This window comes from Ambystoma mexicanum, unplaced genomic scaffold (assembly GCF_040938575.1).
Source record: "Ambystoma mexicanum isolate Mex_15411 unplaced genomic scaffold, UKY_AmexF1_1 Mex_scaf1, whole genome shotgun sequence".
In the NCBI taxonomy this organism is placed as follows: domain Eukaryota; kingdom Metazoa; phylum Chordata; class Amphibia; order Caudata; family Ambystomatidae; genus Ambystoma; species Ambystoma mexicanum.
The window spans coordinates 769,337-784,004 of NW_027182324.1; the positions used below are offsets into that span (position 1 = coordinate 769,337).

General features: G+C 41.1%; 12 non-coding genes across 12 annotated transcripts; 4 read left to right on the plus strand and 8 right to left on the minus strand.

Annotated features, from left to right (window-relative positions):
* Window positions 1–453: 453 nt before the first annotated feature.
* Window positions 454–526, minus strand: TRNAK-UUU (transfer RNA lysine (anticodon UUU)). The gene has a single exon. It is a non-coding gene; the product is annotated as a tRNA-Lys (tRNA).
* Window positions 527–1,293: 767 nt separating this feature from the next.
* Window positions 1,294–1,366, minus strand: TRNAK-UUU (transfer RNA lysine (anticodon UUU)). The gene has a single exon. It is a non-coding gene; the product is annotated as a tRNA-Lys (tRNA).
* A 2,450-nt stretch (window positions 1,367–3,816) lies between these two features.
* TRNAK-UUU (transfer RNA lysine (anticodon UUU)) lies at window positions 3,817–3,889 on the minus strand. Its single transcript has one exon. It is a non-coding gene; the product is annotated as a tRNA-Lys (tRNA).
* A 769-nt stretch (window positions 3,890–4,658) lies between these two features.
* Window positions 4,659–4,731, minus strand: TRNAK-UUU (transfer RNA lysine (anticodon UUU)). The gene has a single exon. It is a non-coding gene; the product is annotated as a tRNA-Lys (tRNA).
* A 457-nt stretch (window positions 4,732–5,188) lies between these two features.
* On the plus strand, window positions 5,189–5,262 carry TRNAN-AUU (transfer RNA asparagine (anticodon AUU)). Its single transcript has one exon. It is a non-coding gene; the product is annotated as a tRNA-Asn (tRNA).
* Window positions 5,263–6,340: 1,078 nt separating this feature from the next.
* TRNAK-UUU (transfer RNA lysine (anticodon UUU)) lies at window positions 6,341–6,413 on the minus strand. The gene has a single exon. It is a non-coding gene; the product is annotated as a tRNA-Lys (tRNA).
* A 1,298-nt stretch (window positions 6,414–7,711) lies between these two features.
* On the plus strand, window positions 7,712–7,785 carry TRNAN-AUU (transfer RNA asparagine (anticodon AUU)). The gene has a single exon. It is a non-coding gene; the product is annotated as a tRNA-Asn (tRNA).
* A 768-nt stretch (window positions 7,786–8,553) lies between these two features.
* Window positions 8,554–8,627, plus strand: TRNAN-AUU (transfer RNA asparagine (anticodon AUU)). Its single transcript has one exon. It is a non-coding gene; the product is annotated as a tRNA-Asn (tRNA).
* A 1,078-nt stretch (window positions 8,628–9,705) lies between these two features.
* TRNAK-UUU (transfer RNA lysine (anticodon UUU)) lies at window positions 9,706–9,778 on the minus strand. Its single transcript has one exon. It is a non-coding gene; the product is annotated as a tRNA-Lys (tRNA).
* A 1,298-nt stretch (window positions 9,779–11,076) lies between these two features.
* Window positions 11,077–11,150, plus strand: TRNAN-AUU (transfer RNA asparagine (anticodon AUU)). The gene has a single exon. It is a non-coding gene; the product is annotated as a tRNA-Asn (tRNA).
* Window positions 11,151–12,228: 1,078 nt separating this feature from the next.
* Window positions 12,229–12,301, minus strand: TRNAK-UUU (transfer RNA lysine (anticodon UUU)). Its single transcript has one exon. It is a non-coding gene; the product is annotated as a tRNA-Lys (tRNA).
* Window positions 12,302–13,910: 1,609 nt separating this feature from the next.
* TRNAK-UUU (transfer RNA lysine (anticodon UUU)) lies at window positions 13,911–13,983 on the minus strand. The gene has a single exon. It is a non-coding gene; the product is annotated as a tRNA-Lys (tRNA).
* Window positions 13,984–14,668: the final 685 nt, after the last annotated feature.

The window sequence follows — 14,668 nt, forward strand, 5'->3', positions numbered from 1 at the left end:
GCTCGTTTTGTGCAATGGAGTTTCAGTCAATTGGAAAACATTTTGAAAAGTTATATTGCAACAGAAGCCCAGCCTTAAAAAAAAGTGGATTTCACTTCTAAATGATTACATGAGGAAGGAAAGGAGACCAGATGCAAAAAAGGTGCTGTGGCTTAGTTGGTTAAAGCGCCTGTCTAGTAAAAAGGAGATCCTGAGTTTGAATCTCAGCAGCGCCTCTCTGCTTTTTTTTTCGACCAATCTGTCTCCCCAATATTAAAACTTTGTACAAAGATTGCTATTTCATGCTATTTAGAAGCACAGTCAGGCTTGAAATGTTGGCAAAGCACCCAAGAACTCTGGTCTCCACTACCTTAGAGTCATATTGCCCAAGGTTGCGATGCCATCAGAAATAGCAAATATTAGAATGAGCAATTCATATTTCCTGCTTAATTTATTGTAAAAGAAGCAAAGGTACGCCTGAACAGGGACTTGAACCCTGGACCCTCAGATTAAAAGTCTGATGCTCTACCGACTGAGCTATCCAGGCACAGGGATCACTCCCATTTGAAACTTGATTTTCACTCTACAGCACCTCCATACATGGCTACCTCACTGGTCAATAAAGGAAATGAATTACTAGTGCATTACACACATTTTGACACTGGAGACATAACTTTTTTCAGTCATTCCGTATCCAGATATAGAGATTTGCAGCATCTAGGACTTTAATGTTCACCCACTTACGGATTTGAATGTTTTGCCACATTCATGAGTGCAAACTTGCTCCCCAGTAAAGACGAACATGTGCTCCTCAATGCACACACTGGGCAATGCAGTCCACTCTAAATCGACGATTAATGACATGCTCGTTTTGTGCAATGGAGTTTCAGTCAATTGGAAAACATTTTGAAAAGTTATATTGCAACAGAAGCCCAGCCTTAAAAAAGTGGATTTCACTTCTAAATGATTACATGAGGAAGGAAAGGAGACCAGATGCAAAAAAGGTGCTGCGGCTTAGTTGGTTAAAGCGCCTGTCTAGTAAACAGGAGATCCTGAGTTCAAATCTCAGCAGCGCCTGTCTGCTTTTTTTTCGACCAATCTGTCTCCCCAATATTAAAACTTTGTACAAAGATTGCTATTTCATGCTATTTAGAAGCACAGTCAGGCTTGAAATGTTGGCAAAGCACCCAAGAACTCTGGTCTCCACTACCTTAGAGTCATATTGCCCAAGGTTGCGATGCCATCAGAAATAGCAAATATTAGAATGAGCAATTCATATTTCCTGCTTAATTTATTGTAAAAGAAGCAAAGGTACGCCTGAACAGGGACTTGAACCCTGGACCCTCAGATTAAAAGTCTGATGCTCTACCGACTGAGCTATCCAGGCACAGGGATCACTGCCATTTGAAACTTGATTTTCACTCTACAGCACCTCCATACATGGCTACCTCACTGGTCAATAAAGGAAATGAATTACTAGTGCATTACACACATTTTGACACTGGAGACATAACTTTTTTCAGTCATTCCGTATCCAGATATAGAGATTTGCAGCATCTAGGACTTTAATGTTCACCCACTTACGGATTTGAATGTTTTGCCACATTCATGAGTGCAAACTTGCTCCCCAGTAAAGACGAACATGTGCTCCTCAATGCACACACTGGGCAATGCAGTCCACTCTAAATCGACGATTAATGACATGCTCGTTTTGTGCAATGGAGTTTCAGTCAATTGGAAAACATTTTGAAAAGTTATATTGCAACAGAAGCCCAGCCTTAAAAAAGTGGATTTCACTTCTAAATGATTACATGAGGAAGGAAAGGAGACCAGATGCAAAAAAGGTGCTGCGGCTTAGTTGGTTAAAGCGCCTGTCTAGTAAACAGGAGATCCTGAGTTCAAATCTCAGCAGCGCCTGTCTGCTTTTTTTTCGACCAATCTGTCTCCCCAATATTAAAACTTTGTACAAAGATTGCTATTTCATGCTATTTAGAAGCACAGTCAGGCTTGAAATGTTGGCAAAGCATCCAAGAACTCTGGACTCCACTACCTTAGAGTCATATTGCCCAAGGTTGCGATGCCATCAGAAATAGCACATATTAGAATGAGCAATTCATATTTCCTGCTTAATTTTTTGTAAAAGAAGCAAAGGTACGCCTGAACAGGGACTTGAACCCTGGACCCTCAGATGAAAATTCTGATGCTCTACCGACTGAGCTATCCAGGCACAGGGACCACTGCCCATTTGAAACTTGATTTTCACTCTACCGCACCTCCATACATGGCTACCTCACTGGTCAATAAAGGAAATGAATTACTAGTGCATTACACACATTTTGACACTGGAGACATAACTTTTTTCAGTCATTCCGTATCCAGATATAGAGATTTGCAGCATCTAGGACTTTAATGTTCACCCACTTACGGATTTGAATGTTTTGCCACATTCATGAGTGCAAACTTGCTCCCCAGTAAAGACGAACATGTGCTCCTCAATGCACACACTGGGCAATGCAGTCCACTCTAAATCGACGATTAATGACATGCTCGTTTTGTGCAATGGAGTTTCAGTCAATTGGAAAACATTTTGAAAAGTTATATTGCTACAGAAGCCTAGCCTTAAAAAAAGTGGATTTCACTTCTAAATGATTACATGAGGAAGGAAAGGAGACCAGATGCAAAAAAGGTGCTGTGGCTTAGTTGGTTAAAGCGCCTGTCTAGTAAACAGGAGATCCTGAGTTTGAATCTCAGCAGCGCCTGTCTGCTTTTTTTTCGACCAATCTGTCTCCCCAATGTTAAAACTTTGTACAAAGATTGCTATTTCATGCTATTTAGAAGCACAGTCAGGCTTGAAATGTTGGCAAAGCCTCCAAGAACTCTGGACTCCACTACCTTAGAGTCATATTGCCCAAGGTTGCGATGCCATCAGAAATAGCACATATTAGAATGAGCAATTCATATTTCCTGCTTAATTTTTTGTAAAAGAAGCAAAGGTACACCTGAACAGTGACTTGAACCCTGGACCCTCAGATTAAAAGTCGGATGCTCTACCGACTGAGCTATCCAGGCACAGGGATCACTGCCCATTTGAAACTTGATTTTCACTCTACAGCACCTCCATACATGGCTACCTCACTGGTCAATAAAGGAAATTAATTACTAGTGCATTACACACATTTTGACACTGGAGACATAACTTTTTTCAGTCATTCCGTATCCAGATATAGAGATTTGCAGCATCTAGGACTTTAATGTTCACCCACTTACGGATTTGAATGTTTTGCCACATTCATGAGTGCAAACTTGCTCCCCAGTAAAGACGAACATGTGCTCCTCAATGCACACACTGGGCAATGCAGTCCACTCTAAATCGACGATTAATGACATGCTCGTTTTGTGCAATGGAGTTTCAGTCAATTGGAAAACATTTTGAAAAGTTATATTGCAACAGAAGCCCAGCCTTAAAAAAGTGGATTTCACTTCTAAATGATTACATGAGGAAGGAAAGGAAACCAGATGCAAAAAAGGTGCTGTGGCTTAGTTGGTTAAAGTGCCTGTCTAGTAAACAGGAGATCCTGAGTTCGAATCTCAGCAGCGCCTGTCTGCTTTTTTTTCGACCAATCTGTCTCCCCAATATTAAAACTTTGTACAAAGATTGCTATTTCATGCTATTTAGAAGCACAGTCAGGCTTGAAATGTTGGCAAAGCATCCAAGAACTCTGGACTCCACTACCTTAGAGTCATATTGCCCAAGGTTGCGATGCCATCAGAAATAGCACATATTAGAATGAGCAATTCATATTTCCTGCTTAATTTTTTGTAAAAGAAGCAAAGGTACGCCTGAACAGGGACTTGAACCCTGGACCCTCAGATTAAAAGTCTGATGCTCTACCGACTGAGCTATCCAGGCACAGGGATCACTGCCCATTTGAAACTTGATTTTCACTCTACAGCACCTCCATACATGGCTACCTCACTGGTCAATAAAGGAAATGAATTACTAGTGCATTACACACATTTTGACACTGGAGACATAACTTTTTTCAGTCATTCCGTATCCAGATATAGAGATTTGCAGCATGTAGGACTTTAATGGTCACCCACTTACGGATTTGAATGTTTTGCCACATTCATGAGTGCAAACTTGCTCCCCAGTAAAGACGAACATGTGCTCCTCAATGCACACACTGGGCAATGCAGTCCACTCTAAATCGACGATTACTGACATGCTCGTTTTGTGCAATGGAGTTTCAGTCAATTGGAAAACATTTTGAAAAGTTATATTGCAACAGAAGCCTAGCCTTAAAAAAAGTGGATTTCACTTCTAAATGATTACATGAGGAAGGAAAGGAGACCAGATGCAAAAAAGGTGCTGTGGCTTAGTTGGTTAAAGCGCCTGTCTAGTAAACAGGAGATCCTGAGTTTGAATCTCAGCAGCGCCTGTCTGCTTTTTTTTCGACCAATCTGTCTCCCCAATGTTAAAACTTTGTACAAAGATTGCTATTTCATGCTATTTAGAAGCACAGTCAGGCTTGAAATGTTGGCAAAGCACCCAAGAACTCTGGTCTCCACTACCTTAGAGTCATATTGCCCAAGGTTGTGATGCCATCAGAAATAGCAAATATTAGAATGAGCAATTCATATTTCCTGCTTAATTTATTGTAAAAGAAGCAAAGGTACGCCTGAACAGGGACTTGAACCCTGGACCCTCAGATTAAAAGTCTGATGCTCTACCGACTGAGCTATCCAGGCACAGGGATCACTGCCATTTGAAACTTGATTTTCACTCTACAGCACCTCCATACATGGCTACCTCACTGGTCAATAAAGGAAATGAATTACTAGTGCATTACACACATTTTGACACTGGAGACATAACTTTTTTCAGTCATTCCGTATCCAGATATAGAGATTTGCAGCATGTAGGACTTTAATGGTCATCCAGCCCACGCATTTGAATGTTTTGCCGCATTCATGAGTGCAAACTTGCTCACCAGTAAAGACGTACATGTGCTCCTCAATGCACACACTGGGCAATGCAGTCCACTCTAAATCGTCGATTACTGACATGCTCGTTTTGTGCAATGGAGTTTCAGTCAATTGGAAAACATTTTGAAAAGTTATATTGCAACAGAAGCCCAGCCTTAAAAAAGTGGATTTCACTTCTAAATGATTACATGAGGAAGGAAAGGAGACCAGATGCAAAAAAGGTGCTGTGGCTTAGTTGGTTAAAGCGCCTGTCTATTAAACAGGAGATCCTGAGTTCGAATCTCACCAGCGCCTGTCTGCTTTTTTTTCGACCAATCTGTCTCCCCAATATTAAAACTTTGTACAAAGATTGCTATTTCATGCTATTTAGAAGCACAGTCAGGCTTGAAATGTTGGCAAAGCATCCAAGAACTCTGGACTCCACTACCTTAGAGTCATATTGCCCAAGGTTGCGATGCCATCAGAAATAGCACATATTAGAATGAGCAATTCATATTTCCTGCTTAATTTTTTGTAAAAGAAGCAAAGGTACGCCTGAACAGTGACTTGAACCCTGGACCCTCAGATTAAAAGTCTGATGCTCTACCGACTGAGCTATCCAGGCACAGGGATCACTGCCCATTTGAAACTTGATTTTCACTCTACAGCACCTCCATACATGGCTACCTCACTGGTCAATAAAGGAAATGAATTACTAGTGCATTACACACATTTTGACACTGGAGACATAACTTTTTTCAGTCATTCCGTATCCAGATATAGAGATTTGCAGCATGTAGGACTTTAATGGTCACCCACTTACGGATTTGAATGTTTTGCCACATTCATGAGTGCAAACTTGCTCCCCAGTAAAGACGAACATGTGCTCCTCAATGCACACACTGGGCAATGCAGTCCACTCTAAATCGACGATTAATGACATGCTCGTTTTGTGCAATGGAGTTTCAGTCAATTGGAAAACATTTTGAAAAGTTATATTGCAACAGAAGCCCAGCCTTAAAAAAGTGGATTTCACTTCTAAATGATTACATGAGGAAGGAAAGGAGACCAGATGCAAAAAAGGTGCTGCGGCTTAGTTGGTTAAAGCGCCTGTCTAGTAAACAGGAGATCCTGAGTTCGAATCTCAGCAGCGCCTGTCTGCTTTTTTTTCGACCAATCTGTCTCCCCAATATTAAAACTTTGTACAAAGATTGCTATTTCATGCTATTTAGAAGCACAGTCAGGCTTGAAATGTTGGCAAAGCATCCAAGAACTCTGGACTCCACTACCTTAGAGTCATATTGCCCAAGGTTGCGATGCCATCAGAAATAGCACATATTAGAATGAGCAATTCATATTTCCTGCTTAATTTTTTGTAAAAGAAGCAAAGGTACGCCTGAACAGGGACTTGAACCCTGGACCCTCAGATTAAAAGTCTGATGCTCTACCGACTGAGCTATCCAGGCACAGGGATTACTGTCCATTTGAAACTTGATTTTCACTCTACAGCACCTCCATACATGGCTACCTCACTGGGCAATAAAGGAAATGAATTACTAGTGCATTACACACATTTTGACACTGGAGACATAACTTTTTTCAGTCATTCCGTATCCAGATATAGAGATTTGCAGCATCTAGGACTTTAATGTTCACCCACTTACGGATTTGAATGTTTTGCCACATTCATGAGTGCAAACTTGCTCCCCAGTAAAGACGAACATGTGCTCCTCAATGCACACACTGGGCAATGCAGTCCACTCTAAATCGACGATTAATGACATGCTCGTTTTGTGCAATGGAGTTTCAGTCAATTGGAAAACATTTTGAAAAGTTATATTGCAACAGAAGCCCAGCCTTAAAAAAGTGTATTTCACTTCTAAATGATTACATGAGGAAGGAAAGGAGACCAGATGCAAAAAAGGTGCTGCGGCTTAGTTGGTTAAAGCGCCTGTCTAGTAAACAGGAGATCCTGAGTTCAAATCTCAGCAGCGCCTGTCTGCTTTTTTTTCGACCAATCTGTCTCCCCAATGTTAAAACTTTGTACAAAGATTGCTATTTCATGCTATTTAGAAGCACAGTCAGGCTTGAAATGTTGGCAAAGCCTCCAAGAACTCTGGACTCCACTACCTTAGAGTCATATTGCCCAAGGTTGCGATGCCATCAGAAATAGCACATATTAGAATGAGCAATTCATATTTCCTGCTTAATTTTTTGTAAAAGAAGCAAAGGTACGCGTGAACAGTGACTTGAACCCTGGACCCTCAGATTAAAAGTCTGATGCTCTACCGACTGAGCTATCCAGGCACAGGGATCACTGCCCATTTGAAACTTGATTTTCACTCTACAGTACCTCCATACATGGCTACCTCACTGGTCAATAAAGGAAATGAATTACTAGTGCATTACACACATTTTGACACTGGAGACATAACTTTTTTCAGACATTCCGTATCCAGATATAGAGATTTGCAGCATCTAGGACTTTAATGTTCACCCACTTACGGATTTGAATGTTTTGCCACATTCATGAGTGCAAACTTGCTCCCCAGTAAAGACGAACATGTGCTCCTCAATGCACACACTGGGCAATGCAGTCCACTCTAAATCGACGATTAATGACATGCTCGTTTTGTGCAATGGAGTTTCAGTCAATTGGAAAACATTTTGAAAAGTTATATTGCAACAGAAGCCCAGCCTTAAAAAAGTGGATTTCACTTCTAAATGATTACATGAGGAAGGAAAGGAGACCAGATGCAAAAAAGGTGCTGCGGCTTAGTTGGTTAAAGCGCCTGTCTATTAAACAGGAGATCCTGAGTTCGAATCTCACCAGCGCCTGTCTGCTTTTTTTTCGACCAATCTGTCTCCCCAATATTAAAACTTTGTACAAAGATTGCTATTTCATGCTATTTAGAAGCACAGTCAGGCTTGAAATGTTGGCAAAGCATCCAAGAACTCTGGACTCCACTACCTTAGAGTCATATTGCCCAAGGTTGCGATGCCATCAGAAATAGCACATATTAGAATGAGCAATTCATATTTCCTGCTTAATTTTTTGTAAAAGAAGCAAAGGTACGCCTGAACAGTGACTTGAACCCTGGACCCTCAGATTAAAAGTCTGATGCTCTACCGACTGAGCTATCCAGGCACAGGGATCACTGCCCATTTGAAACTTGATTTTCACTCTACAGCACCTCCATACATGGCTACCTCACTGGTCAATAAAGGAAATGAATTACTAGTGCATTACACACATTTTGACACTGGAGACATAACTTTTTTCAGTCATTCCGTATCCAGATATAGAGATTTGCAGCATGTAGGACTTTAATGGTCATCCAGCCCACGCATTTGAATGTTTTGCCGCATTCATGAGTGCAAACTTGCTCACCAGTAAAGACGTACATGTGCTCCTCAATGCACACACTGGGCAATGCAGTCCACTCTAAATCGTCGATTACTGACATGCTCGTTTTGTGCAATGGAGTTTCAGTCAATTGGAAAACATTTTGAAAAGTTATATTGCAACAGAAGCCCAGCCTTAAAAAAGTGGATTTCACTTCTAAATGATTACATGAGGAAGGAAAGGAGACCAGATGCAAAAAAGGTGCTGTGGCTTAGTTGGTTAAAGCGCCTGTCTATTAAACAGGAGATCCTGAGTTCGAATCTCACCAGCGCCTGTCTGCTTTTTTTTCGACCAATCTGTCTCCCCAATATTAAAACTTTGTACAAAGATTGCTATTTCATGCTATTTAGAAGCACAGTCAGGCTTGAAATGTTGGCAAAGCATCCAAGAACTCTGGACTCCACTACCTTAGAGTCATATTGCCCAAGGTTGCGATGCCATCAGAAATAGCACATATTAGAATGAGCAATTCATATTTCCTGCTTAATTTTTTGTAAAAGAAGCAAAGGTACGCCTGAACAGTGACTTGAACCCTGGACCCTCAGATTAAAAGTCTGATGCTCTACCGACTGAGCTATCCGGGCACAGGGATCACTGCCCATTTGAAACTTGATTTTCACTCTACAGCACCTCCATACATGGCTACCTCACTGGTCAATAAAGGAAATGAATTACTAGTGCATTACACACATTTTGACACTGGAGACATAACTTTTTTCAGTCATTCCGTATCCAGATATAGAGATTTGCAGCATGTAGGACTTTAATGGTCACCCACTTACGGATTTGAATGTTTTGCCACATTCATGAGTGCAAACTTGCTCCCCAGTAAAGACGAACATGTGCTCCTCAATGCACACACTGGGCAATGCAGTCCACTCTAAATCGACGATTAATGACATGCTCGTTTTGTGCAATGGAGTTTCAGTCAATTGGAAAACATTTTGAAAAGTTATATTGCAACAGAAGCCCAGCCTTAAAAAAGTGGATTTCACTTCTAAATGATTACATGAGGAAGGAAAGGAGACCAGATGCAAAAAAGGTGCTGCGGCTTAGTTGGTTAAAGCGCCTGTCTAGTAAACAGGAGATCCTGAGTTCGAATCTCAGCAGCGCCTGTCTGCTTTTTTTTCGACCAATCTGTCTCCCCAATATTAAAACTTTGTACAAAGATTGCTATTTCATGCTATTTAGAAGCACAGTCAGGCTTGAAATGTTGGCAAAGCATCCAAGAACTCTGGACTCCACTACCTTAGAGTCATATTGCCCAAGGTTGCGATGCCATCAGAAATAGCACATATTAGAATGAGCAATTCATATTTCCTGCTTAATTTTTTGTAAAAGAAGCAAAGGTACGCCTGAACAGGGACTTGAACCCTGGACCCTCAGATTAAAAGTCTGATGCTCTACCGACTGAGCTATCCAGGCACAGGGATTACTGTCCATTTGAAACTTGATTTTCACTCTACAGCACCTCCATACATGGCTACCTCACTGGGCAATAAAGGAAATGAATTACTAGTGCATTACACACATTTTGACACTGGAGACATAACTTTTTTCAGTCATTCCGTATCCAGATATAGAGATTTGCAGCATCTAGGACTTTAATGTTCACCCACTTACGGATTTGAATGTTTTGCCACATTCATGAGTGCAAACTTGCTCCCCAGTAAAGACGAACATGTGCTCCTCAATGCACACACTGGGCAATGCAGTCCACTCTAAATCGACGATTAATGACATGCTCGTTTTGTGCAATGGAGTTTCAGTCAATTGGAAAACATTTTGAAAAGTTATATTGCAACAGAAGCCCAGCCTTAAAAAAGTGTATTTCACTTCTAAATGATTACATGAGGAAGGAAAGGAGACCAGATGCAAAAAAGGTGCTGCGGCTTAGTTGGTTAAAGCGCCTGTCTAGTAAACAGGAGATCCTGAGTTCAAATCTCAGCAGCGCCTGTCTGCTTTTTTTTCGACCAATCTGTCTCCCCAATGTTAAAACTTTGTACAAAGATTGCTATTTCATGCTATTTAGAAGCACAGTCAGGCTTGAAATGTTGGCAAAGCCTCCAAGAACTCTGGACTCCACTACCTTAGAGTCATATTGCCCAAGGTTGCGATGCCATCAGAAATAGCACATATTAGAATGAGCAATTCATATTTCCTGCTTAATTTTTTGTAAAAGAAGCAAAGGTACGCGTGAACAGTGACTTGAACCCTGGACCCTCAGATTAAAAGTCTGATGCTCTACCGACTGAGCTATCCAGGCACAGGGATCACTGCCCATTTGAAACTTGATTTTCACTCTACAGTACCTCCATACATGGCTACCTCACTGGTCAATAAAGGAAATGAATTACTAGTGCATTACACACATTTTGACACTGGAGACATAACTTTTTTCAGACATTCCGTATCCAGATATAGAGATTTGCAGCATCTAGGACTTTAATGTTCACCCACTTACGGATTTGAATGTTTTGCCACATTCATGAGTGCAAACTTGCTCCCCAGTAAAGACGAACATGTGCTCCTCAATGCACACACTGGGCAATGCAGTCCACTCTAAATCGACGATTAATGACATGCTCGTTTTGTGCAATGGAGTTTCAGTCAATTGGAAAACATTTTGAAAAGTTATATTGCAACAGAAGCCCAGCCTTAAAAAAGTGGATTTCACTTCTAAATGATTACATGAGGAAGGAAAGGAGACCAGATGCAAAAAAGGTGCTGCGGCTTAGTTGGTTAAAGCGCCTGTCTATTAAACAGGAGATCCTGAGTTCGAATCTCACCAGCGCCTGTCTGCTTTTTTTTCGACCAATCTGTCTCCCCAATATTAAAACTTTGTACAAAGATTGCTATTTCATGCTATTTAGAAGCACAGTCAGGCTTGAAATGTTGGCAAAGCATCCAAGAACTCTGGACTCCACTACCTTAGAGTCATATTGCCCAAGGTTGCGATGCCATCAGAAATAGCACATATTAGAATGAGCAATTCATATTTCCTGCTTAATTTTTTGTAAAAGAAGCAAAGGTACGCCTGAACAGTGACTTGAACCCTGGACCCTCTGATTAAAAGTCTGATGCTCTACCGACTGAGCTATCCAGGCACAGGGATCACTGCCCATTTGAAACTTGATTTTCACTCTACAGCACCTCCATACATGGCTACCTCACTGGTCAATAAAGGAAATGAATTACTAGTGCATTACACACATTTTGACACTGGAGACATAACTTTTTTCAGTCATTCCGTATCCAGATATAGAGATTTGCAGCATGTAGGACTTTAATGGTCACCCACTTACGGATTTGAATGTTTTGCCACATTCATGAGTGCAAACTTGCTCCCCATTAAAGACGAACATGTGCTCCTCAATGCACACACTGGGCAATGCAGTCCACTCTAAATCGACGATTAATGACATGCTCGTTTTGTGCAATGGAGTTTCAGTCAATTGGAAAACATTTTGAAAAGTTATATTGCAACAGAAGCCCAGCCTTAAAAAAGTGGATTTCACTTCTAAATGATTACATGAGGAAGGAAAGGAGACCAGATGCAAAAAAGGTGCTGCGGCTTAGTTGGTTAAAGCGCCTGTCTAGTAAACAGGAGATCCTGAGTTCGAATCTCAGCAGCGCCTGTCTGCTTTTTTTTCGACCAATCTGTCTCCCCAATATTAAAACTTTGTACAAAGATTGCTATTTCATGCTATTTAGAAGCACAGTCAGGCTTGAAATGTTGGCAAAGCATCCAAGAACTCTGGACTCCACTACCTTAGAGTCATATTGCCCAAGGTTGCGATGCCATCAGAAATAGCACATATTAGAATGAGCAATTCATATTTCCTGCTTAATTTTTTGTAAAAGAAGCAAAGGTACGCCTGAACAGGGACTTGAACCCTGGACCCTCAGATTAAAAGTCTGATGCTCTACCGACTGAGCTATCCAGGCACAGGGATTACTGTCCATTTGAAACTTGATTTTCACTCTACAGCACCTCCATACATGGCTACCTCACTGGGCAATAAAGGAAATGAATTACTAGTGCATTACACACATTTTGACACTGGAGACATAACTTTTTTCAGTCATTCCGTATCCAGATATAGAGATTTGCAGCATCTAGGACTTTAATGTTCACCCACTTACGGATTTGAATGTTTTGCCACATTCATGAGTGCAAACTTGCTCCCCAGTAAAGACGAACATGTGCTCCTCAATGCACACACTGGGCAATGCAGTCCACTCTAAATCGACGATTAATGACATGCTCGTTTTGTGCAATGGAGTTTCAGTCAATTGGAAAACATTTTGAAAAGTTATATTGCAACAGAAGCCCAGCCTTAAAAAAGTGGATTTCACTTCTAAATGATTACATGAGGAAGGAAAGGAGACCAGATGCAAAAAAGGTGCTGCGGCTTAGTTGGTTAAAGCGCCTGTCTAGTAAACAGGAGATCCTGAGTTCAAATCTCAGCAGCGCCTGTCTGCTTTTTTTTCGACCAATCTGTCTCCCCAATGTTAAAACTTTGTACAAAGATTGCTATTTCATGCTATTTAGAAGCACAGTCAGGCTTGAAATGTTGGCAAAGCCTCCAAGAACTCTGGACTCCACTACCTTAGAGTCATATTGCCCAAGGTTGCGATGCCATCAGAAATAGCACATATTAGAATGAGCAATTCATATTTCCTGCTTAATTTTTTGTAAAAGAAGCAAAGGTACGCGTGAACAGTGACTTGAACCCTGGACCCTCAGATTAAAAGTCTGATGCTCTACCGACTGAGCTATCCAGGCACAGGGATCACTGCCCATTTGAAACTTGATTTTCACTCTACAGTACCTCCATACATGGCTACCTCACTGGTCAATAAAGGAAATGAATTACTAGTGCATTACACACATTTTGACACTGGAGACATAACTTTTTTCAGACATTCCGTATCCAGATATAGAGATTTGCAGCATCTAGGACTTTAATGTTCACCCACTTACGGATTTGAATGTTTTGCCACATTCATGAGTGCAAACTTGCTCCCCAGTAAAGACGAACATGTGCTCCTCAATGCACACACTGGGCAATGCAGTCCACTCTAAATCGACGATTAATGACATGCTCGTTTTGTGCAATGGAGTTTCAGTCAATTGGAAAACATTTTGAAAAGTTATATTGCAACAGAAGCCCAGCCTTAAAAAAGTGGATTTCACTTCTAAATGATTACATGAGGAAGGAAAGGAGACCAGATGCAAAAAAGGTGCTGCGGCTTAGTTGGTTAAAGCGCCTGTCTAGTAAACAGGAGATCCTGAGTTAGAATCTCAGCGGCGCCTGTCTGCTTTTTTTTCGACCAATCTGTCTCCCCAATATTAAAACTTTGTACAAAGATTGCTATTTCATGCTATTTAGAAGCACAGTCAGGCTTGAAATGTTGGCAAAGCATCCAAGAACTCTGGACTCCACTACCTTAGAGTCATATTGCCCAAGGTTGCGATGCCATCAGAAATAGCACATATTAGAATGAGCAATTCATATTTCCTGCTTAATTTTTTGTAAAAGAAGCAAAGGTACGCCTGAACAGGGACTTGAACCCTGGACCCTCAGATTAAAAGTCTGATGCTCTACCAACTGAGCTATCCAGGCACAGGGATCACTGCCCATATGAAACTTGATTTTCACTCTACAGCACCTCCATACATGGCTACCTCACTGGTCAATAAAGGAAATGAATTACTAGTGCATTACACACATTTTGACACTGGAGACATAACTTTTTTCAGTCATTCCGTATCCAGATATAGAGATTTGCAGCATCTAGGACTTTAATGTTCACCCACTTACGGATTTGAATGTTTTGCCACATTCATGAGTGCAAACTTGCTCCCCATTAAAGACGAACATGTGCTCCTCAATGCACACACTGGGCAATGCAGTCCACTCTAAATCGACGATTAATGACATGCTCGTTTTGTGCAATGGAGTTTCAGTCAATTGGAAAACATTTTGAAAAGTTATATTGCAACAGAAGCCCAGCCTTAAAAAAAAGTGGATTTCACTTCTAAATGATTACATGAGGAAGGAAAGGAGACCAGATGCAAAAAAGGTGCTGTGGCTTAGTTGGTTAAAGCGCCTGTCTAGTAAAAAGGAGATCCTGAGTTTGAATCTCAGCAGCGCCTCTCTGCTTTTTTTTTCGACCAATCTGTCTCCCCAATATTAAAACTTTGTACAAAGATTGCTATTTCATGCTATTTAGAAGCACAGTCAGGCTTGAAATGTTGGCAAAGCACCCAAGAACTCTGGTCTCCACTACCTTAGAGTCATATTGCCC